At 38.0% G+C, this 23259-nt stretch overlaps 1 protein-coding gene across 9 annotated transcripts in view; it reads left to right on the forward strand.

The window, feature by feature from the left end:
- LCLAT1 (lysocardiolipin acyltransferase 1) overlaps window positions 1–23259 on the forward strand; it is a 187595-nt gene that overhangs the window by 51785 nt on the left and 112551 nt on the right. For 2 of the 9 annotated variants that reach the window (XM_032239206.1, XM_032239210.1), the window contains one exon: window positions 7601–7704. The exons of the other annotated variants lie outside the window; for them this stretch is intronic. The gene's annotated coding sequence lies outside the window, so the exon portion shown is untranslated. The remainder of the gene's footprint in view (window positions 1–7600; window positions 7705–23259) is intronic. 9 annotated transcript variants of the gene reach the window in all.

Genomic DNA, 23259 nt, shown 5'->3' on the forward strand with positions numbered 1-23259 from the left:
GCAATGAGGGCAGCTAGGGATTGCTTTCCTTGCCATCTGTGGATGCCTGCCTGTTTTTTCACTTCATCCTGTCTGGGCCAGATCCTGTTTTGGTCAGCAGGGTTGTGACCAGAAAACAAGTCCTGCAGGTCTTTTATCTCACTATGAACATTCATATACCTGTTTTTGTGGGGACATATGTTTTCATTTCATTTGGGTTTATGTATCTAGGACTGGACTTGCTGGATCATATTGTAACTCTATGTTTAACATTTTGAGGACCATAATAAGTAATTTGAACAAGAAAAGTAGTCCCTTAAATAACAGGTAGGTAGAGTGTACTAGAGTTACCCTAATCATTCTGAAATGATTTCACATAGTAGAGTTCCACTTGGTGTGGGTGTATGTGGTTTTAACTTTTACATCTTGTGAAGAAACTTTGTGTAATAACAGGAAATTGTTGAAATACAGTGTACTTGCTATTTGAGCAGAAAAAAATTGGTGATATTTTAATAAGTTTGCTGCTGATAATTCATATTGTTTGAAACAATTTGGAAGAAACAAAACCCAACAGAAATCTGAGACCATGGAAAAACTTCTTGTGACTAAACCAATCACTGTGCAGTGTGTACTGTAAAAAATAATGTCAAGAAGTCTGCTTCTTTATGTCTTTGCATTTTGTCCTCGCTTGACTGAGTACTGTCCTTCCTCAAGATTCAGGCCTTGTTTGTATCTTAATTTCTTTTCTGTGTTTCAGTTGATTTTCCTTAGTCTTCTAAGATCCCTTTCTAATGGAAAGAACACTCAGCTGGCCACAGGAGATACAAAGTCTTACTTAGCCTGACTCTGTCTCAACTGGCTTCTGTGAACAAGTCTGGGCCCTCAACCTTCTAGCGCCTGACGTCCTTTGTAGGTATGCTGAAAGATGTTTAAAGCTCAGTGATTTTAATTCTAGATCTAGGCTTGTAAGATTTTATGAACTCACTATCACACACCTGATGCTTTTCTTATGAACTTGGCGTTTAATATACGCTTTCTTATCTTCTTTCCTTTCTCCCTTATTGAAATTCGTTCTTTCCCCACCTAGGTGATACCCATAGGAGGGCACAGACTCCATGTTACTATCCTTGTACTTTGCCCAAAGATGGTTAATATTTGATAGTGCAAATAATATGAGTTTTTAATGATTGTGGAATGACTGACTGATGCTTATTTTCTGTTTAAATGAAGTGATTAAAATAACTTTGTAAATGTAGACAGATTCTTTTTTCTTTTTATAAAACTGTATGCTTTTCACTACCATAAACATGAATATAGTCAGAAATGACCATTGTGTTTTTGGTAACTTTTAAAGTAACTGTTTTCCGCTAGAACTTTGTTTATCCTTAAGGGACTTTGTGTGTGTGTGTGTGTGTGTGTGTGTGTGTGTGTGTGTGTATGTGTTTATATATTTGTGTATATATAACATATATAACATATTACATCTATAACATATGCAACATATATACAACATACTACATATAATATACACTACATACATATATAACATATATCACACATATACCATACAGCAGACACAGCATACATACAACATATATTACATATAATATACATTAATAAATATATATCACATATAACATGCACCACATAGACAACATATATTACATATAATATATACATATATAACATTACACATATAACATATATATTACACATATATTACATGTAACATATATATTTATAGGTTCATATTTTGTGTAGATTTAATTTCAGTAAACCTGCTTTCTGACAGTCTATATACCTTCATTCCTCAATTCTTTTATCGTATTTTTTTTCTGGCTGCGTCTCATGAAGGGAGAAACAAAACACAAGCTTAAACTTCAAGTGGACAGAGGTGAATGCTACTCAGTCAACCAGGTGATGGTTTTATTAGGCTCAGGATCCTTGGTGATACCAATGTAGTTTTAGTTTACTAAGATACTTTTATCATTCCTATCTCAATTTATGTTTTCAGTCTTTTTAATTTGTCTGTGAAAATTTACTTTGAGCTTAATATATGGTAGGCAATCATCTGCCTAGGAGATATGGGTTATTTCTACCTTAACATTAATCATTTTTGCCTTGATTATGGGATCATGGAAAAAGTAGCAGTTACTGACAGGCGACTTACTTTGGCTATGCCTAAGCTACTACTCCCCTTTTTTTTCCTCTCTCTCCCTTCTTTCCTTTTTGCCCTATAAGTAAGAAATGGAAATGTTTTTTTAAAACATTACAGAAAGGTTTAATTCCCTTTGACCGCCATTCTCATTCACAGCTGTCCCATCCCATAAAGGAAACCATATGTACTATTGGCAGATATTTTTCTAGACAGATCTCTCTGCATTTATAATTATTTATGTAAACCATATGGCATTATGTTTTTTGGGGGAGGGTATGGTTTCCTGCCTTCCAAAAATGGTATTGTATTTTCTCTTAGCAGTACATCTTGGAGAGCAGATCAATTTAGAAAATACAGCTTGACTGCATTCTTTCCAGCTGCTGCATATTGTTGCATAGTATTTGGATGTACTATAGTTCATTTAGCTCTCTCCCCATCGGCAAACATTAATGTTTCTGTTTTCTGTTACAGACAATGCTGTAGTGAAACATCTTACATTTAGCTGAGTATTTCTCTAGGGTAAATGTTAAGAGGGAATTAATGATATTCAGCATAGCAGTAGCTACTTATCAGTTTGCCTTCTAAATTGGGTATACCACTTGATACTCCCTCCAGCTGTGAAGGCAAGGACACCAACAATGATTTTTAGAATATCAAAGGCAAAATGTAGACATTTATTTATTTTTTAATACAATTTACAGAAGAGGGTAATGGAGTTTTAATGTTTTAATTTGTATTTTCTTGAAAATAGTGAAGTTAAACATTTCTTTGTACATCTATTGACCATTTGTATTTTCTTCCTATAAACTATGTGTGTCTAATTAAATTATTTCTAAAATACCCAGGTTAAATTATTTTATATATGTAACATTTTGGGGTGAATATTGTTGTATTATAACATAGATATAGAGCAGTACATAAATCAAAAATTTCAATTTTCATAAAGTGAATGCACCCTGTGTAAGCAGCAACCAATTCAGGAAACAATGTTACCAAAATCTTAAAAGCTCCGTGGTGCTCCTTTCAGTTGCTATACCTGCTGCACACCTCCCAAGGATAACCAGTATTCATACTTACAACATTTAATGTAGCTTATCTGTTTTGGAACTTTAGATAAGTAGAATCATACAGCATATACTCTACTTCTTTCTACGTATTAACTTAAATTCTAAGCAAGAGAATTATATCAGGGTTTAGAGAACTGTGAATATTTAATTCACACTAAACCTTTCGGTAAACCTCAAGAGGTAAGTAATAAGAGATAAGTAATGTCATTTTGAGATAATCCTAATCACCTTTATCCTGGTTTAAGAACTCTCAAAATAGACTCCCCCGAGGGAATCATCAGTCTTATTTATTGAAATCCATTAATGGTTGAAAGCTCTTCCTTGCTTCATTTTGGGTAGATATAACTGAAGTTTGGCCCCATTCTGCTTTTTAACTCTCCTGTTGTGTTTGCTCAGAATTGCTCTACTGGGCTTTTATTTCTCCTAAGTTCTCCCTAACTAAAAAGCTTGTTATCTTGTAACTTCTTTTTGTTCCTAGGAAAGTGTTATTCTTTTATACAGTTTCCAAAAGAATGAAACTGTGTAGTTTATTCCTTTCCTGTTTGCTCTTTTTTCCAAACAGATTAAGGTTTGTTTCTTCTGATGATTTGCTTATTAAAGGAGTATACTTTTCAGTCTTTGGAATATTTTTTAACATAAATTCTTAAATATTTCTAGTGGTTTCTCAAAACCATACTTTAATAGAGACAATGCTTTAAAATTAATAAGTAAGGATGAGTAAGGTCACTAATGGTGACATTCTATTTTTAATTAATAATCTGCTTTCTAAACTGATTTAAAGTTTTTTGTAATAAAAGACATATGTGGTAATGCTATTAAGAATACAAATAAAAGATTGAAAGAGGAGGAAAAGATAGTAACAGCCATAATCTTTCATCTTGGAATTGAATGTTAAATTTAGCCATGAGCCTTCTATCCTTTGGGACTCAAAAGGAAAACAAATACCGTTCTCATTGGGGAAATAAAGAAGCATACCATTTCATCAGGCAGGATGGTTTATGTTACTAAGTTCCGAAACAAAAGTACATGGATCCTTGTAGATTGCCCAGAAAGGCTTACGTAAACTCTTTAACAGCAGTTAGAAAGAAAATGCAGACATGTTCATCAGAATGAGGCTGTGCAAATTAGCATGTGTCCATAGATTTAAAAGAAATTAATCAGCTCAGATATTTCACTAATGTTAAAAAAACTAAATCAGTTTGTGTCTGGTTATGAAGCTTACAAGAAGAGTGATGCGTAAATAGTGAACATAAATTCCTTCAAATTGAAGAATAATCTCAGTAATCAGGTTCTGATTATTTTATCTATCTTTCAAAATATTTCTATTTTTCATTGCTAATGATAATTTTGTAATGACTATTATTGTATATGTATGTACTATATAGCCAATACTTGATATTCATGTCCACTTTAATGTGTTTGATTTTGTCATTTGAATAAAAATCAACTTATAGTTGTCTTGGAAAAATTGTAAAGTTGTCTGATATATTTGTTTCAACTGACTCTCATAGACTGCTTTTCTAGTAGAGTATTGGATTAGAGATTATAACAAAAAATAATTCTAACAGGTATTAATTGATGTGTTTTCAAAATTTTTATTAAATTGTTTTTTTAAGTTCAGGTTTGCATGTGCAAGTTTGTTATATAGGTAAACTTGTGTCATGGGAGTTTCTTATACAGATTATTTTGTCACCCAGATGTTAAGCCTAGTACCTGTTAGTTATTGTTCCTGATCCTCTCCCACCCTCTACCCTTCAGTAGGCCCCAGTGTGTTTTGTTCCTCTCTGTGTGTCAATGTGTTCTCAGCATTTAGCTCCCACTTATAAGTGAGAACGTGTGGTATTTGGTTTTCTGTTCCTATGTTAGTTTGCGTAGGATAACAGCCTCCAGCCCCATCCATGTTCCTGCAAAGGACGTAATCTCATTTTTTTTTTTTTTTTTTTTTTTTTTTTATGGCTCATGTATTTGTACCACATTTTCTTTATCTAGTCTACCACTGATGGGCATTTAGGCTGATTCCCTGTTTTTGGTATTATGAATAGCATCAATGAACATATACATGCACATAACTTTATGAGAGAACAATTTATATTTCTTTGGTTATACATCCAGTAATGGAATTGGAGGGTTAAATGGTATTTCTGTTTTTAGGTCTTTGCAGAATTGCCACACTGTTTAACACAATGGTTGAACTAGCGTACAGTGCCACCAATAGCATATAAGCATTCATTTTTCTCTGCAACCTCGCCAGTACCTGTTATTTTTTCTTTTTAGTAATATCCATTCTGACTGGTGTGAGATGGTATCTAATTGTGGTTTTGATTTTCATTTCTCTCATGATCAGTGATGTTGAGCTTTTTCTCATATGCTTCTTGGCCACATGTATGTCTTCTTTTGCAAAGTGTCTATTCATGTCTTTTGCCCATGGTTTTAATGGTTTTTTTTCCCTTGTAAATTTAAGTTCCTTATAGATGTTGGATATTAGACCTTTGTCAGATGCATAGTTTACAAAAATTTTCTCCCTTTCTGTCAGTTGTCTGTTTACTCTGTTGATAATTTCTTTTGCTGTGCAAGTTTTTAGTTTTCTGAAATCCCATTTGTCAAGTCTTACTTTTGTTGCAGTTACTTATGGTATCTTTGTCACGAAATCTTTGCCAGTTCTTTTGTCCCGAATAGCATTGCCTTCTGGGTTTTTATAGTTTTGAGTAGTTTTACATTTAAGTCTCTAATCCATCTTGAGTTGATTTTTGTATATAGTGTAAGGATGGAGTCCAGTTTCAGTCTTCTTCCAGCACCATTTATTGAATAGGGAGTCATTTCCCCATTGCTTGTTTTTGTCAGCTTTGTTGAAGATCAGACAGTTGTATGCGTGTTGCTTTATTTCTGGGTTCTCTGTTCTGTTCCATTGGTCTGTTTGTGTACCAGTACCATGCTGTTTTGGTTACTCTAGCCCTGTAATATAGTTTTAAGTTGGGTAGCATGAAATTTCCAACTTTTTTCTTTTTGCTTAGGGTTGCTGTGGCTGTTTAGGCTCTTTTTTGGTTCTATATGATTTTTAAAATAGTTGATTTTTCTAGTCCCATGAAGAATGTCATTGGTAGTTTAATAGGAATAGCACTGAATCTGTAAATTACTCTGTGTAGTATGGCCATTTTAATGATACTGATTCTTTCTGTCCACGAACATGGAATGTTTTTCCACTTGTTTGTGTCATCTCTGATTTCTTTGAGCACTGTTGTAGTTCTCCTTGTAGAGATCTTTTCACTTCAATGATTAGCTGTATTTCTAGTTATTTTATCCTTTTTGTGGCAATTGTGAATGGGATTGTGTTTCTGATTTGGCTTTTGGCTTGACTGTTGGTGTATAGGAATATTAGTGATTTTTGTACATTGATTTTTGTGTCCTGAGACTTTGCTAAAGTTGTTTATCAGCTTAAGGAGTTTTGGGGCCAAGGCTTTGGGGTTTTCTGGATATAGGATCATGTCATCTGCAAACAGGGATAGTTTGACTGACTTTCTTTCTATTTGGATGCCCTTTATTTCTTTCTCTTGCCTGATTGTTCTGCCAGGATTTCCAATACTATGTTGAATTTGAGTGATGAGAGAGAGCATCTTTGTTTTGTGCCGGTTATCAAGGGGAATGCCTTTACCTTTTGCCCATTCAGTATGATGTTGGCTGTGGGTTTGTCATAGACGATTCTTACTATTTTGAGGTGTGTTCCTTCAAAGACAAGTTTATTGAGAGTTTTCAACATGAACGGGGTGTTGAATTTTATCGAACGCCTTTTCTGCATTCATTGAGATAGTCATGTGGTTTTTGTCTTTAGTTCTATTTATGGATGAGTCACAGTTTGTTGATTTGTGTATGCTGCATCAACCTTGCATCCCAAGGATAAAGCCTACTTGCTTGTAGTAGATAAGCTTTTTGATGTGCTGCTGGATTCAGTTTGCTATTATTTTGTTCACAATTTTTGCATTAATGTTCATCAAAGATACTGGCCTGAAGTTTTCTTTTCTTATTGTGTCTCTGCCAAGTTTTGCTATCAGGATGATGTTGGCCTCATAGAATGACTTAGGGAGAAGTCTGTCTTCCTCAATTTTTTGAAATAGCTTGAGTAGGAATGGTACCAACTCTTCTTTGTACATCTGATAGAATTACGCTGTGAATCAGTCTGGTTCTGGTTTTTCTTTTTTTTTCTTTTTTTGGTTCGTAGGCTGTTTATCACTGTTTCAATTTTGGAGATTATTATTGATGTGTTCAGGGATTTCTTCCTGGCCCACTCTTGGGAGGGTGTATGTGTCCCCGAATTTATCTGTCTCTTCTAGGTTTTGTGGTTTGTGTGTATAAATGTGTTCATAGTAGTTTCTGATGGTTATTTTTATTTTTATTTCTGTAGGGTTGGTGGTAATATAACCAGGGGAGCATATCCAACTCCCCATTCTGAAGAGGTTCTTAGCCTCGTTAACCCCGAAGTATGGGGAAAGGGGCCCCAGAGGCATGGTGAGTTTGCCATTCGAATAAATATCATGGACCCAAAGAGTTTTGTGGAAAAGTAATTTATTAGAAAGAGAGAGAGAGAGAAAAAAAGACAGCTCCCATGCTGTCGTGGGAGGGGACCCTGAGAAGGAATCATATAGGTAGGAGCAGCTGGGATTTTAACCCTTGAGATATTCCCTTCCCATTCATGTTCTCGTCCAATGAGAGGAGTTCTTTCAAACTTCTTCTGGAGTGATTGATCTTCAACTCTGATACTGATTAGTGACTTGGTCCACAACTCTGAGTTACAGAGCCCTCTCCTCACAGAGCTTTCAGTGGGTTTTTGGGACAAAGGAGCCCACCTGGCTTTCCCTGCCTAGCCCCAGCGAGGGAAACCTAGACAAAGGCCTTTATGTTTGAAATCCCTCTGGTTCCAGGATGGATGTGTGGAGCCCGGAAACTCCTACCTTTGAAACCATGCCCCTCGTGAACCCGGGAAGAGAAGTCCCTCAGTAATATCCCCTTTGTAATTTCAAATTGTGCTTATTTGGATCTTCTCTTTTTATTAGTCTAGCTAGCAAGTCTATTTTACTAATTTTTTCACAAAACCAACTCCTGGGTGTGTTGATCTTGGGAATGTTTTTTTGTGTTTTATTCTCTTTCACTTCAACCCTGATTTTGGTTATTTCTTGCCTTCTGCTAGTTTTGGGGTTGGTTTGCTCTCAGTTCTGGCAGGCTTGCTGCCCCATTACTTCTCTAAGCAGCTCTCCCTGCCAACTCAAGTGTCCATGGTGGTCGAGGGTCTCCTGCTGAATTCTAGAGGCAGGTGGCAAGAGTGGATTACTCCTTGCTGGTTCAAGTCATCCATTTCCCCTGAGTTGTTGAGGGCCAGGAACTAGTCCCTATGCGTGGTAGCCCTGTGCAAGGTTCTCTGCATCCTCCCCTCTCAGCCCAGCTTCTGTGCCTTCCCTCCATCCACTCTTGGTGCCTTCCCTCTGAAGATCTGTTAGAGCACCTCCTCAGTCCCTCAGTGGCAGCTGTTTCATCTGTCGTTTAGTCAGCTATCTTCAAATATTTTTAATTGTAAATTAATACATGTTTATACTTTAAAAAACTAGAGTAATATAAAAGTACATGAAATAAAAGTGCTGTTCTTTCCCTGTTGTTTCCACTGAGGGTAGTGGTAGTGACCACTAAAGACTTTTTTTCTTGAGACAGGGTTTTACCCGGTTGCGGAGGCTGGAGTATAGTGACATGATCATGGCTCACTACAGCCTTAACGCCTTGGGCTCAAGGGATCTTCCTACCTCAGCCTTTCTCCCAAGTAGTGAGACTATAGGTTTGCGTGACGATGCCTTGCTAGTGTTTTGTTTGTTTGTTTGTTTTGTTTTTGTTTTTGTGACAGGGTCTCACTATGTTGCCCAAGCTGATTTTGAGGTCCTGGACTCAAGCAGTCCTCCCGCTTTGGCCTCCCAAAGTGCTGAGATTACAGGTGTGAACCACTGTGCCTGGCCCCTAAAAACATTTTTTGTTGTTGCTGATGGACCATATAATTAGAAGAGTTTATGGTATATGGTTTGTGTGTTGATATGGTTTGGCTGTATTCCCACCCAAATCTCATAGGGGCCTGGTGGGAGGTAATTGAATCACAGGGGCAGGTCTTTCCTGTGCTGTTCTCCTGATGGTGAATATGTCTCACGATATCTGATGGGGTTTTTTTGCTTGTTTTTTGTTTTTGAGACAAGAGTCTCACTCTGTCACCCAGGCTAGAGTGCAGTGATGTGATCTCAGCTCACTGTAACTTCTGCCTCCTGTGTTCAAGCAATTCTTGTGCCTCAGCCTCCAGAGTAACTGGGGTTACAGGCATGTGCCACCATGTCTGGCTAATTTTTGTATTTTTAGTAGAGACAGGGTTTCGCCTTATTGATCAGGCTGGTCTCGAACTCCTGACCTCAGGTGATCTGTCTGCCTTGGCCTTCCGAAGTGTTGGGAGTATAGGTGTGAGCCACTGCACCAGGCCATCGATCTGATGGTTTTAAGGAGGTGAGTTTCTTTGCACATGCTCTCTTTTCTTGTCTGCTGCCATGTGAGATGTGCCTCTCACCTTCTGCCATGATTGTGGGGCCTCCCCAGCCATGAGGAACTGGATGTCCATTAAACCTCTTTCTTTGTATATTGCCCAGTCTCAGGTATGTCTTTATCAGCAGTGTGAAAACTAATACGTGTTTAGATTGGCAAAATTTTCAAGGTTAGCTGTAGATATTTTAAAATTCACTGTTGGCAAACACACATGTAGCCACGATCCCTAAGAAATAGAACATTGTGTGTGGGCAGATCATGAGGTCAGGAATTCAAGACCAGCCTGGCCAGCATGGTGAAACCCCATCTCTAATACAAATAGAAAAATTAGCTGGGCATGGTGGCATGTGCCTGTAATTTCAGTTACTCAGGAGGTGAAGGCAGGAGAATTGCTTGAACTGGGACTTGGGAGGTGGAGGTTTCAGTGAGCCGAGATCGCACCACTGCACTCCAGCCTGGGTGACAGAGCAAGACTCCGTCTTAAGAGAAAAAAGTAAAAGAAATAGAACACTGTAGTAGTGGACAAGTTCGTGCACGAAAGAGTTCTAGGAAACAGGGCTCACCATAGTCAGGGCATCTGACATGACTCTGCAGGTGTTAGCTGTCCAGTGGGAACATATTTTCTGTTTCTAAATTCATCATGCGTTGTCTCCATATTTAAGGATTAGGTCAAAGCAGAGTACTGGTTGCTTGTTTTGTTTTCATTTTTTTAAGGCAGAGTCTCATTGTGTCACTCAGGCTGGAGTACAGTGGCGTGATCACTGCAACCTCGGCCTCCTGGGTTCAAGTGATTCTCCTGCCTCAGCCTCCTGAGTACTGGGACTACAAGTGCATGCCTTCATGCCTGACTAATTTTTGTATTTTTAGTAGAGACGGGGTTTCGCATGTTGGTCAGGCTGGTCTCAAACTTCTGACCTCAAATGATCTACCTGCTTTGGCCCTTCCAAGTGCTGGGATTACAGGCATAAGCCACCATGCCCAATCAAAGCAGAGTATTTTATGACAGATAAAATGAGTGCCATCAGCTGATGTGGAAGCCAAATGTGGCAGGGAGAGCAGGAATTTTTTTAGCGCATGGTCAAGAAGCCAAGTACAGATGAGAATTTGTGCCAGGTTCACCTGGGCAGTTTATTCTTGACTCAAACAGATGGTTTGTTTAGTAGCAAGGATTTTGGAGATATAGCTTTCAGGCAGTCTTCCTCTTATGCCATCCTCTCAAAATTTGGACTGAATGCCTTCTCTATCTTATGTATAGTAGTCATCCTGAAATCTCCCTTCAGGGTTATCTTTGTTGGCCTCTCATCTGTGATGATCTCTTGTTTGCTGTATTTCAAATCTCCTTCAGTCTTTGCTTACTCCTTTTAGTGGAGCCCATTTCCCAGTAGCTTGTTTTAAAAAGACTTCATGGGAAGTCACTTTGACACCTGGCATGTCTGATGGTGTTTTATACTAACCATCCTAACACTTGCTACAGGGACAGGTTGGAAATAATTTTCTTTAGAATCTTGTAGGCATTGTTCTGTTTTTGTCTTGCTCCTGGTATTGGCTGCTGACATGTTCAAAGCTGGTCTAATTTTTAATTTTTTGTATGTGATCTGTTTTTTTCCTCTTTAGAAGGTTTGTGGAATGTTCTTTGTCTCCACTGTCCTGTACATTACAGTGATGTTCCTTGGTGAGCATCTGTTTTCATCCATTATCTTCGCTTTTAGTAGGCTCTGTTAATGTGGAATGTCTCTGACTCCAGTTGGGGGGAAGTTTTTTGAGTTTGTTGTTGCGATTTCCTCCTCTCCAATTTCTCACAACTCTCCTTTTGGCCCTTGTATTACTGGCATACGGGACCTCCTGTCTTGGCCCTTTCATATTCCTTCTACTTTCCATCTCTTTATCTTCTGCTGGACTTTTTGGGAGATTTTTTTTTTCAACTTTATTTTCTAACTCTTTTGTTGTATATAATTTTTGCTACTCATTTTTGCTGTTTTAAACTTTCAGTAGCTCTTTTATTCTCTGGATATTTCTTTTCTTCATTTTATTTTCCCACAGGAACATGTTATTGTTTCCTGAATGCAGTATTTCTTGTCTTTTCAAAAATGTTAAAGATCGTTTTCTTTGAAGTTTTTTTTCTCCCTGAATAGTTTATTTCCTTCAAGTATACTTTTTTTCTGTTTAATTTAGTCTCTAATGTTACTTATTGTTTGTTCAGAAGTCTCGTTACCTGTTCATAATAAAAAATGGGTGACTTAGAAAGCCATGTAGAGGCTTGCATGTAGGTGAGCCTTGTGAACTTTGAGCTTTACTGAGGGGTGATTTATGTGGGCTGTTTATTAGGGAATCCCCAATATTTCAGTATTTTGGAACTCCTGACCTCAAGTGATCTGCCCGCCTTGGCCTGCCAAAGTGCTAGGATTATAGGCGTGAGCCACCGCACCTGGCCTGTTTCTATGTTTTCATCTTCCTCAGACTCCCCAGAGAGTATGCTCCAGTCTTCTGCCTAGGACTGTGCTGTTCAATACCATGGCCACTACCCATGTGTAGCTATTTAAATTTAAATAAAATTAAGTTAAAAATTCATTTTCTCAGTAGCACTAGCCACACTCGAGATGTTCCATGGCTACATGTAGCTAGTGGCTGCAGTTTTAGACAGCATAACTAGGGAACATTTCCATCATTCCAGAATGTTCTACAGTACAGCTGGCGTAGGTCTAAAGATCTTGTTGCCAGCCATCTGATAGCCCATCCAGGGAAGATGGTCTGAGTTTTTAGCATTCAGGATTCTGCAGGTATATTGTCACTTAATCTCACTGTCCATGCCCTAAAATGTGCATTTCCTAATTGGGAAACTGTTTTACCTTCTCTAGAGAATAGACATGCAGGTTTATGCTGGGATAGGAGAGGGACGGTTACCCAGAGGTGCAGAGAGAGAAGGGAATCTAGGAATCCACCTGCTTTTCACTCTTTACCTAATCCTCTCTGTTTTGGCAAACTGCCATTTATCCCCATTTGCATTCAGTGGTACCTGATGCTTCTGCTTCTGAGGCCTTAGGAGGATTCTGTGGGCTTGTTCTCAACTTTTTCCTCTGCTGGCTTACACTTTGTTTTTTCAGGTCTGCCAAGGTTGTCAACATTTGGCTTTCTGCTTTCCAGCTTTTAAAATGTTCTCTTTTTGGCTATCCTTATCCTTGTAAGTATAGGCTTTTTAGTATGTTTTTTGAGAGAACAGAATTAGATATTTCATCTTAATGTGGAATCTCTTCAGACCTTTTTAATTTTGTTTTTAGTTTTTGCAATTCTTATTTTCTTTCATGACACATTTGTTTTTATCAAAATTAACAAATGTAAGCAAAACCACAAAAAAACCACTGTATTATGTATGTATAAATAAAAACAGTTATCATATTCTAGGTAATGCTTTGTAACTTCTCATTTTGTTTACGTTCATATTGTTCTTCTGGATGTCTTCTCTTTGCCCTTTGCACCCGCTCTCCGTTCTTTTCCTTCGTCTGCCTCGGGAGACCTGCGGGGCAGCACTTTTCCCCTATTTTCAGTTTGAGGTCAAGGGGAAGGAAGCCCTTGCAGGAGATAAAAGGGTGGATGGAGATTGAGGAGAGGATAATTACCTCCAGATAGCCTCTTTGTGGCATGGTCGTGAGCTTACTATGCCCCTCTATTGAAATCAGATCTATTAATGCACCTAGAAATATGTGTACTCACAGGTGTACACACTTTTAAAAATTTGGCTTGTTAAGGCAAAAAATGGGATCATGCCATCTATTATATTTTGCAATTGTTTTTATTTACTGAATATCAAAGATACCCTGTCATATCAGAGATGTGAATTTTCTTATTCTTTTGAATGCCTGCTTAGTATTTCATAACAGATGTTAAAATAAATGTTCCCCCTTCTCTTATTGGTAAGCTTTATTATTGCTCACTGTGTGTGTGTGTGTGTATGTATGTATGTATGTATGTATTTATTTTGAGACAAAGTCTCCCTCATCAGGCTGGAGTGCAATGGCGTGACCTTGGCTTACTGCAGCCTCTGACTCCCTGGTTCAAGTGATTCTTCTGCCTCAGCCTCCCGAGTAGCTGGGATTACAGGCACATGTCACCGTGCCCAGCTTGATTTTGTATTTTTAGTAGAGATGGGGTTTCACTATGCTGGCCAGGATGGTCTTGATCTCCTGACCTTGTGATCCGCCCACCTCGGCCTCCCAAAGTGCTGGAATTACAGGCGTGAGCCACCACACCCAGCTACCCACTGTTTATTATTCCACATTATACTTACATGAACAATGTTGTACCCATTTCTTTGTGTACTCCTATAAATATTTCTGCATTGTAGAGTTCTTGAAATATAATTATTCTTAATTAAACATGCACATTTCTATTTTACAAGTATTGCCTTATTACTAACATATAGGGTGGTACTTCATTTACAGTCTTAGTAGCAAAATAGAAAAATACATTTGCATCTATAGCCCTGCTAATGTTAAATATTATAAGCATTTAAATTTTTCTAATGAAATAGAAGGAAAATGGTACCTTATTTTAATTTATATTTTACTGATCACTAATGAACATATTTCACAAAATATGTTGAGAGTTTTTCATTGGAAAGTTTGTTGAATCTGAATTGAGTTTAGATTGATTATTAATATGTAGTTATATAAATATATAATTTGCTGCATTTAACCATACTTATATATTTAAATATGTAAATATAAGTCAGCACAGGTTAATTTTCATTTTCCTACATTTTTGGAAAAAATGGGGAATTTCTAGAGTTCCCTAGTTAGTAGAGTAGAATGCAAGAAGTGCAACTTTAGTATAATAGAGTTGGTTGGTTTTGTGTGTATTTTATTGACCCCTAGTCTCATGAGTAAATGAGTTGGCAGTTGCTTAAACAATATGCTTGGCCAGGCAGGTGGATCACCTGAGGTCAGGAGTTTGAGACCAGCCTGGCCAGCATGGAGAAACCCAGTCTCTGCTTAAAAAAATACAAAAATTAGCTTGGTGTGGTTGCGGATGCCTGTAATCCTAGCTACTTGGGAGGCTGAGGCACGAGAATCGCTTGAACCCAGCAGGCGGAGGTTGCAGTGAGCTGAAATTGTGCCACTGCACTCCAGCCTAGGTGACAGAGAGACTTTGTCTCCAAAAAAAAAAAAAAAAAAAAAAAAAAAAGAAGTTTAACTCATTATGTGTTTTTCTGATTCATTATTTGCTTTTTGGCCTTTAAACTCTGCAGTTTTGGACTGTTCTCTGTGTGAAAGAAAGCTATCTTGGGCCCCTAAAATCACTCAGCTAAAGGAAGAAGTCAGGCTGGGAACTGCTTAGAGCAAACCTGCTTTCCATTCTATTCAGAGTCACCCCCTCTGCTCACTGAGAGATTGCCTGATTGTCTCCTTTGGAGGGTCTCCTATGCTGGTCTGATTGTCTCCTTTGGAGGGGCTAATCAGAAACTCAAAAGAATGCAACCATTTGTCTCTTATCTACCTATGACTTGGAAGCACCCTCCCCACTTCTAGTTGTCTCGCCTTTCCCGTTGGAACCAAATGTTCATCCTACATGTGTTGATTGAGGTCTCATGTCCCTCTAAAATGTATAAAACCAAACTGTACTCTGACCACCTTGGCATATATCGTCAGTACCTCCTGAGGCTGTGTTTCGGGTGCCTGTTCTCAACCTTAGTAAAATAAACTCTCTAAATTAACTGAGACCTGTCTCATATTTTTAGGGATCACAACTGCATTTTTCTGAGAATGTCCTTGGTTGTAGGTTCTCTCATCTCTCTCAGAATAAACAGTATCAGGGACTCGTTAATGGAACTAAATCCTTCATTCCTTTACCTGTAAATACTACTGATAAATCAACACCTTGCTTTTGAGGCTTTTGTTTGGTTACATGAGCATGTAAAGTGTCTATTTTAGGACATACTTGACATTGTCAAGGGATATAACAAGATCCTTTTGAACCTTTGCATTTACAAATCTACTGTAGCATATCACTTACCCCAGGAAGTGCGTATGAAGTAGGTAGAACAGAATAAAGTCCTTTAGAGATTAGGATACTAGACAGTTGGCCAGAGTCATTACTGCCTAAATGGTTTGTTTTTTGACATCAGCCTTGCAGTGTTCACAATTCAGCTTTGAGTTTCAGCAGATTACCTCCACGTCATGACCTTTGGATTATTCATGAATAGTTGCATATCTGGGTGTTAAATATGTAAATACCAAGAGCCCTCTATAAAGTGCCTGATAAGCATTAGGTGGCCCAAAGATAGTCTATTTAGAATTTCTGTGTTAGTAGAGGCCCTAGAGAGGTTTTTCCCTAACCTCCTCACTTTACAAGCGAGGTGTCCAGGTTAAGTAACGCAGTTGTGATCTTCTGGCTGTTGAGTGTTGAAGCTGCATCACAGACCTCTGTGATACCAGCATCTGTCAGTCCTGGGATTTTTGCCAACAAGTCCCATGCAATCTGTTTTTAAGTCCAGAGAAGGCTCTTAACAAAATCAATCCATATACTGATTGAGTTTATGTTTATATACAATTCACTTTTGAAATGTTTATATACATTTCATTTTTAACGTTTATTGTAAAACATGACTCATGCCTTAGAATTTTTTCCTCCACCCCTAGTGACCTGGCAAATGTGGTTTTCTTGGCTATCCTGGCCTGGGTGTATTGGCCCTTGGGCCTATGTTCTTGTGGTTTCTTGTAGTGCCCCTCCCCCACCCACCATTGTGTACCTATACCTCAGCAATATGAGTTTAAATAAAGTTTTCTGATTAAGCCATACTGTTTCAAATTGCTGTGACTCCATAGGTAATTTCTTGGAGTTTTCTCTCCCCTCCCACAACCACTTATTCACCAAGTCTAATGCCTTCTTTAATCCCTCTTAGCAGAGTTCATATTGTCTACTTTGATCTACCCTTAACACCTGTTGAATACCTCCTATCCCTCTATTACAGCCTGTATCACAGTGAATTGCAATCATTTATTTTCATACTTCGCTTCTCCCTTAGACTCAGAGTAATGCTAGTTGCTGACACTTGACTTGTTATGTGAATAAAATAACTAAGGAGATTGTATGAAAATATGTTTCCTTCCTGAACCAGGAACTATAAGTATCCTTAATGGAGTTTGTTAATCTTTGTCAGGGGGTATCCTTCCACGTTGTCACACTGTAGAAATAGCATATGCAACTGAGTAAGAAGTCTAGGTGGGCTGTGTGATGGTTCATGTACTCTGTTTTATTGTTTGTTTGATGATGCAGTGGTTTGAATCAAAGATGGTTAGACACCATGGACAAGGATGATTAAGCCATGCTGTTTCAAATTTCTGTGACTCTGCAGGTTATTGCCTGGAATATTCTCTCCCCTCCCACAACCACTTGGGGTCTGGATCAGGACAGCTTTCCCGTAACATAACCTAATCAGAAAATAGAACAGTATCCTCAGCCTCCTAAATTTCTTTCTTTTTTTTTTGAGACTGAGTCTTGCTCTGTTACCAGGCTGGAGTGCAATGGCTCGATCTCGGCTCACTGCAGCCTCCAACTCCCTGATTCAAATGATTCTCCTGCTTCAGCCTCCCGAATAGCTGGGATTACAGGAACTATGAGCTAGGAAATTAGTGTGGGTATTAGTGGGGTTATGAAGATCGTTGTTAATTCACTGAAAGGAAAGTGGTCATCTGGGAAAATTTGTTAGGTTATACTTGAAGTAGGCATAGTTTTTGAGAATTATCTACAGTTCACTTCTGTCTCTGTTATATCTGTCTCTATTATTTGTCAATAAAATGTTATATGCCCTTTTAAAACTATGCTTTTCAAATGTCTTTTTAAAAAAGCTATCAGTATTATACAAAGAATGCACAAAATATCATATTAATTGCAGTTTATCCAGTTTTATAAACTGTTTATCCATTCTCCCCGACTGACATTTGAGTGGTTTCGTTTTTGGTAACTATGAATAATGCTGCTGTAAATAATTATGTACAGGTTTTTATGTGAACATAGATTTTCATTAGTCTTGAATATTCAGTAGTGGAATTTCTGGGTTTTATTGTAAGTGTACATTTAGCATATTAAGAAACTACCAAACTTTTCCAAAGTGGCCATCTCATTTTCCATTCCCACCAGCAATGTTTTCAAGTTCTGGTTGCCTCACATCCTTGTCAGCTCCTGGTATTATCAGTAGTTTATTTTAAAAAATTTTTTTTTAGCTATTCCAAATAAGTTTATGGTTAGCATGATTCTGAACTAAATTTGTCCATCAAACTCTTGAGACTTGGAAGAAGATACAGAATAGGGCTAGATTAAATGCAGAGCCACTTAGAAGCTGATAAGGAAGAGATGGAGAGACCATTAGATATGTGAGAGCTTTGCAATTTCTGTTATATTCAGTGTTGTATCCCTAGATGACTAACATAGTCTCTGGCACACAGTAATTGGGATATCTTTGATTGTTTATTGAATCATTGAAAATCAACAAATGATTGAAAGGGAAGAGATAGAAGTAGGATGGAAAAGTAATTTTAGATTTGATCTGAGTAATCCCAGTGTATTCATGAGACAGATACCTTTCTACCTCTTTAAGTCTATGTTTAGAGGCATATTTCAGTGCTAATTTCTGGCCCCTTAGCAGGAGAAAGAAAGCATGATATAGCAGAAGAAGCAGTAGGCAGAAAAGATTTGCTGCTACTAATTTGTTGTGTGGATTTAGGAAAGTCTTCTTAACTCTCCTGAGCCTCAGCTTCATCACTGCATAATGAAAAGATTTTATTAGATGACAGCTAAGCTACTTTATATTTTTTTCTGTTAATTGCATCAAATCAGAGAGAGATCCAAGATGGCCGATTACTAGCAGCTCAGGATTGTAGCTCCCAATGAAAGCGCAGAGAACGAGTGGACACCACTCTTCCAGATGAATTTTTGTTGCCCACGGACCAGGAGATTCCCAGCAGAGGAGCCCCACGGGTCACCAGCTGGACTCTTGTGGCCGGTGCGGCGGTTTTGCCAGCGCCCTCGTGCTGCGGTTTTGCCAGCGCCCTCGTGCTGCGGTTTTCAGTGCGTAGTAAATGGGACTGGGTGCCCTTTTGGTCAATGTTTGGAGCTCCTGGAAGGCAAAGTCGCTCATTTAGCTGACTGAAAACCGGACTGAAGAGGGAAGACAGACCGGAGATTCCCAGGCAGAAAAGCACCACGAATCTCAACGCTGCTGTTTCAGCCGGCGCAGTGGGTTGCTCAGATTCCGGAGCTGGGAATCAACAAGTTGGACGTCCACTCAGAGACCCAATTTGAAAGTTGGCAATTACAAAGACGACGACAGGTGGATAAATCCACAAAGATGAGAAGAAACCAGCATAAAAAGGCTGAGAACACCCAAAATCAGAATGCCTCTCCTTTTACAGGGGATCACGGTTCCTCATCAACAAGGGAACAAGACCTGTTGGAGAACGAGTGCAATCAATCGACAGAATTAGGCTTTAGAAGGTGGATAATAATAAACTTCCGTGAGCTAAAAGAACATGTTCTAACCCAATGTAAAGAAACTAAACCTTGAAAAAAGGTTTGATGAAATGCTAATGAGAATAGACAATTTAGAGAGAAATATAAGGTGAATTAATGGAGCTGAAAAACAATACGAGAATTTCATGAAGTATGCACAAGTTTTAACAGTCGAATTGATGAAGCAGAAGAAAGGATATCAGAGGTCGAAGACCAACTTAATGAAATGAAACGAGAAGACAAGATTAGAGAAAAAAAGTAAAAAGGAATGAGCAAAGTCTCCAAGAAATATGGGACTATGTGAAAAGACCTAATTTACGTCTGATAGTTGTACCTGAATGTGATGAAGAGAATGAATCCAAGCTGGAAAATATTCTTTAGGATATTATCCAGGAAAACTTTCCTAACCTAGTAAGGCAGGAAAATACTCAACTCCAGGTAATACAGAGAACACCACAAAGATATTCCTCAAGAAGAGCAACCCCAAGACACATAATCGTTAGATTCACTAGGGTTGAAATAAAGGAGAAAATTTTAAGGGCAGCCAGAGAGAAAGGTCAGGTTACCCACAAAGGGAAGCCTATCGGACTCACAGCAAATCTCTCAGCAGAAACTCTACAAACTGGAAGAGAGGGGGAGTCAATATTCAACATCCTTGAAGAAAAGAACTTTCAACCCAGAATCTCATATCCAGCCAAACTAAGCCTCATAAGTGAAGGAAAAATAAAATTTTTCATGAACAAGCAAGCACTCAGAGATTTCATCACCACCAGGCCTGCTTTACAAGAGCTTCTAAAAGAAGCACTACATATAGAAAAGAACAACCAGTACCAGTCATCCCAAAAACTTACCAAAAGGTAAAGACTTTCATCGTAGTGAAGAATCTATATCAGCTAATGGGCAAAACAGCCAGCTAGTATTAAATGACAGTATTAAACTCACATATATCAATATTAATCCTAAATTTAAATGGATTAAATGTCCCAATCAAAAGACACAGACAGGCAAATTGAATAAAAAGTCAAAACCCATCGGTAGGCTGTATCCAGACCTATCCCACATGCAAGGACACACAAAGAATCAAAGGGATGGAGGAAGATTCACCAATTAAATGGAGAGCAAACAACAACAACAACAACAACAAAAACAGGAGTTGTAATTTTCGTCTCTGACAAAATAGACTGGTAACAAAGACTAAAAGAAATGAAGAAGGACATTACATAATGGTAAAAGGATCAATGCAACAAGAAGGGCTAATGATCATAAATATATATGCACCCAATACAGGAGTACCCAGATACGTAAGACAAGTTCTTAATGACTTATAAAGAGACTTAGACTCCTGCACAATAATAGTGGGAGACTTTAACACCACATGGTTAACATTAGACAGATCAAGGAGATAGAAAATTAACGAGGATATCTATGACTTGAGCTCAGACCTGGAGCAAGTAAACTTAATAAATATTTACAGAATTATCCACGCCAAATGCATAAAACATACATTTTTCTCAGTATCACATTACACCTATTCTAAAAGTGACCACACAATTGGAAGTAAATCATTTTTCAGCAATTGCATAGCATTTCATAGATTTAAATGAAATATTGGTTGGCTGTTTGTCATTTTCTTCCCTTATTCCTTCCTGTCTCTTGTTAAGCACAATTATTGGCTTCTGTAATACCTATTTTTAGATTGCATTCTACCCTGGGCAGTAGAGCAAGACTCCTGTTCTTTCTCCCCCTTTCTCTTCTTTCTTTCTTTCTCTCTTTCATTAAAAAAAAAAAAAAAAAAAAGAAAATATTCATAACAAAAAAAAAAAAAAGAAAAATCACATCAAATCAGAAATTGGTGAGAAAGAAGCATGCCAGAGCCTTGATGGAGGAAGCATTATATATGAATACAATATGAAGTAGCCCTGCAGGGAGTTCAGGGGTGAGTGTCTAAAGATAGAGCTAGCTAATCACTGACTGGCAAAAAAACAAAAAACAAAAAAAAACAAAACAAAATAACCAGTAGATAGAAAAAGGTAGTTTCAGGGTTTCCAAGTAGAGCAGTAGCATTGAGCATTGCAGGATTGTGGGTTGGGGTGGGGTGGGGTGGGGTGGGGTGTGGTGGGTGTATAAAAGGAAGTAGGCATTGAAAATACCAATTTAGACATTTGTAGGGTTTTTTTTGCCCCCATCCTGGGGAGAAGCTAGCTGTATTGTCATCAATGCAAAGAGAAGGACCTGAGCCTCAGAAAAAGAAAAGTTGAGGATAGGTGGTAACACAGACCACTCTAGGCCCTATGTGGGCTCTGGGAATTGTTCAGCCTGCTGCTTTCCAGTGGTCTTTTTCTCTGCCCTTACTCCGTTACCCCACCTCTTAAAAGTTTAGATCTAGAGTTTAGCGAAAAGCCAGCTCTTAGTTGGTATTTATTCAGTTTGTATTTTGAAGGATTTTGTACACGTACTACTGTCAAGTATCAGCAGAAGTTTTAAAATACACTTAGTAGTTGGTCAGGCATGGTTGCTCACCCTGTAATCCTAGCACTTTGGGAGGCCAAGGCGGGCGGATCATGCAGTCAAGATATCCATCGTGGCCAACATGGTGAAGCCTCATCTCTACTAACAATACAAAAATTAGGTGGGGCTGGTGCCACATGCCTGTAGTCCCAGCTACCCGGGAAGCTGAGGCGGGAGAATCGCTTGAACCTGGGAGGCGGCGATTGCAGTGAGCTGAAATCATGCCACTGCAGTCCAGCCTGGCAACAGAGCAAGACTCTCTCACAAATACAAACAAACAAAAAAACACTTAGTAGTCAGTCTTGATTGTATGTTTTAAGGAATTTAACCTGTTTTGTTTTTTGTCTGTGTGACATTTTAAAAAAGCACCATGACATTTGAAAATTTATTCTGTTTCCCTTTGTGATTCTTTTATAATATTCAGAGGTCTTGATCTCTGGGATCCCTTTTTTACTATATAGATTTTAAGGCCATTTTAAAATTGTTTTACTTTTTCTAACAATTTTATTTTGAGACAAAACATAGTCTTTCTCTAATATAGTTTAGGTTGTAAAATCAAATGTGTATTTATGTATTTTATATGTATTTTCCAACAAGCATTTATTTTAAAACATCAGTATAATGCTTTGCTTATGAGGACCACCCTACAGTAATCCCTTGGAAATAGCCAGTGAAGAGTCTTAGTTCTCCTTAACCCTTCAACTCATAAAGAGCCAATTTAAGGCCAAGTGCCCAAGATGTTATTTTTAGATTCTAATGTAAAGAATGAATATTTCTGAATTTAAAAAAATTCAATATACTCTGCTAAATTGCCATTGCTTTTACGTGTAAGTAGTCCCCTCCTTACCCACAGTTTTGCTTTCTGCAGTTTGAATTATCCAAGGTCAGCTGTGGTCTGAAAATATTATATGGAGAATTCCAGAAATAAACAATTAATGGGTTTTAAAATTTGTGTGCCATTCTGAGTAGTGAGTGGGGTGAAATCTGATGCCATGCCTCTCTGTCACATCTAGGACGTGAATTATCCCTTTGTCCATTGCCTTGACGCAATATATGCTTTGCTACCTGCCTTTTGTTAGTCCTTAATAGCCATTTTGGTGACCAGATTGACTGTCAAGGTATAGCAGTGCTTGTGTTCAAGGAGCCTTTATTTTACTTAATAGTAGTTTATTAATAATATTTATTAATCTCTCACCATGCCTAATTTGTAAGTTAAACTTCATCATGGTATGTATGTATAGTATATGTAGGTTTTAGTACTATCTGTGATTCAGGCATCCACTGGGGGTCTTGGAATGGATCTAAAGTGGGGACAAAGGCTTCTTAAACTAGATAACTGTTTTTGAGGTCAGACATTTGTTCTGTTGAGAATATCAATTTCTTTCTTTCTTTCTTTCGTTCTTTTTTTTTTTTTTTGAAACAGAGTCTTACTCTGTCATCCCGGCTGGAGTGCAGTGGTGCAATCTTGGCTTACTGCAACCTCTTCCTCAG

This window comes from Sapajus apella, unplaced genomic scaffold (genome assembly GCF_009761245.1).
Source record: "Sapajus apella isolate SASKATOON/1434 unplaced genomic scaffold, GSC_monkey_1.0 scaffold44, whole genome shotgun sequence".
In the NCBI taxonomy this organism is placed as follows: domain Eukaryota; kingdom Metazoa; phylum Chordata; class Mammalia; order Primates; family Cebidae; genus Sapajus; species Sapajus apella.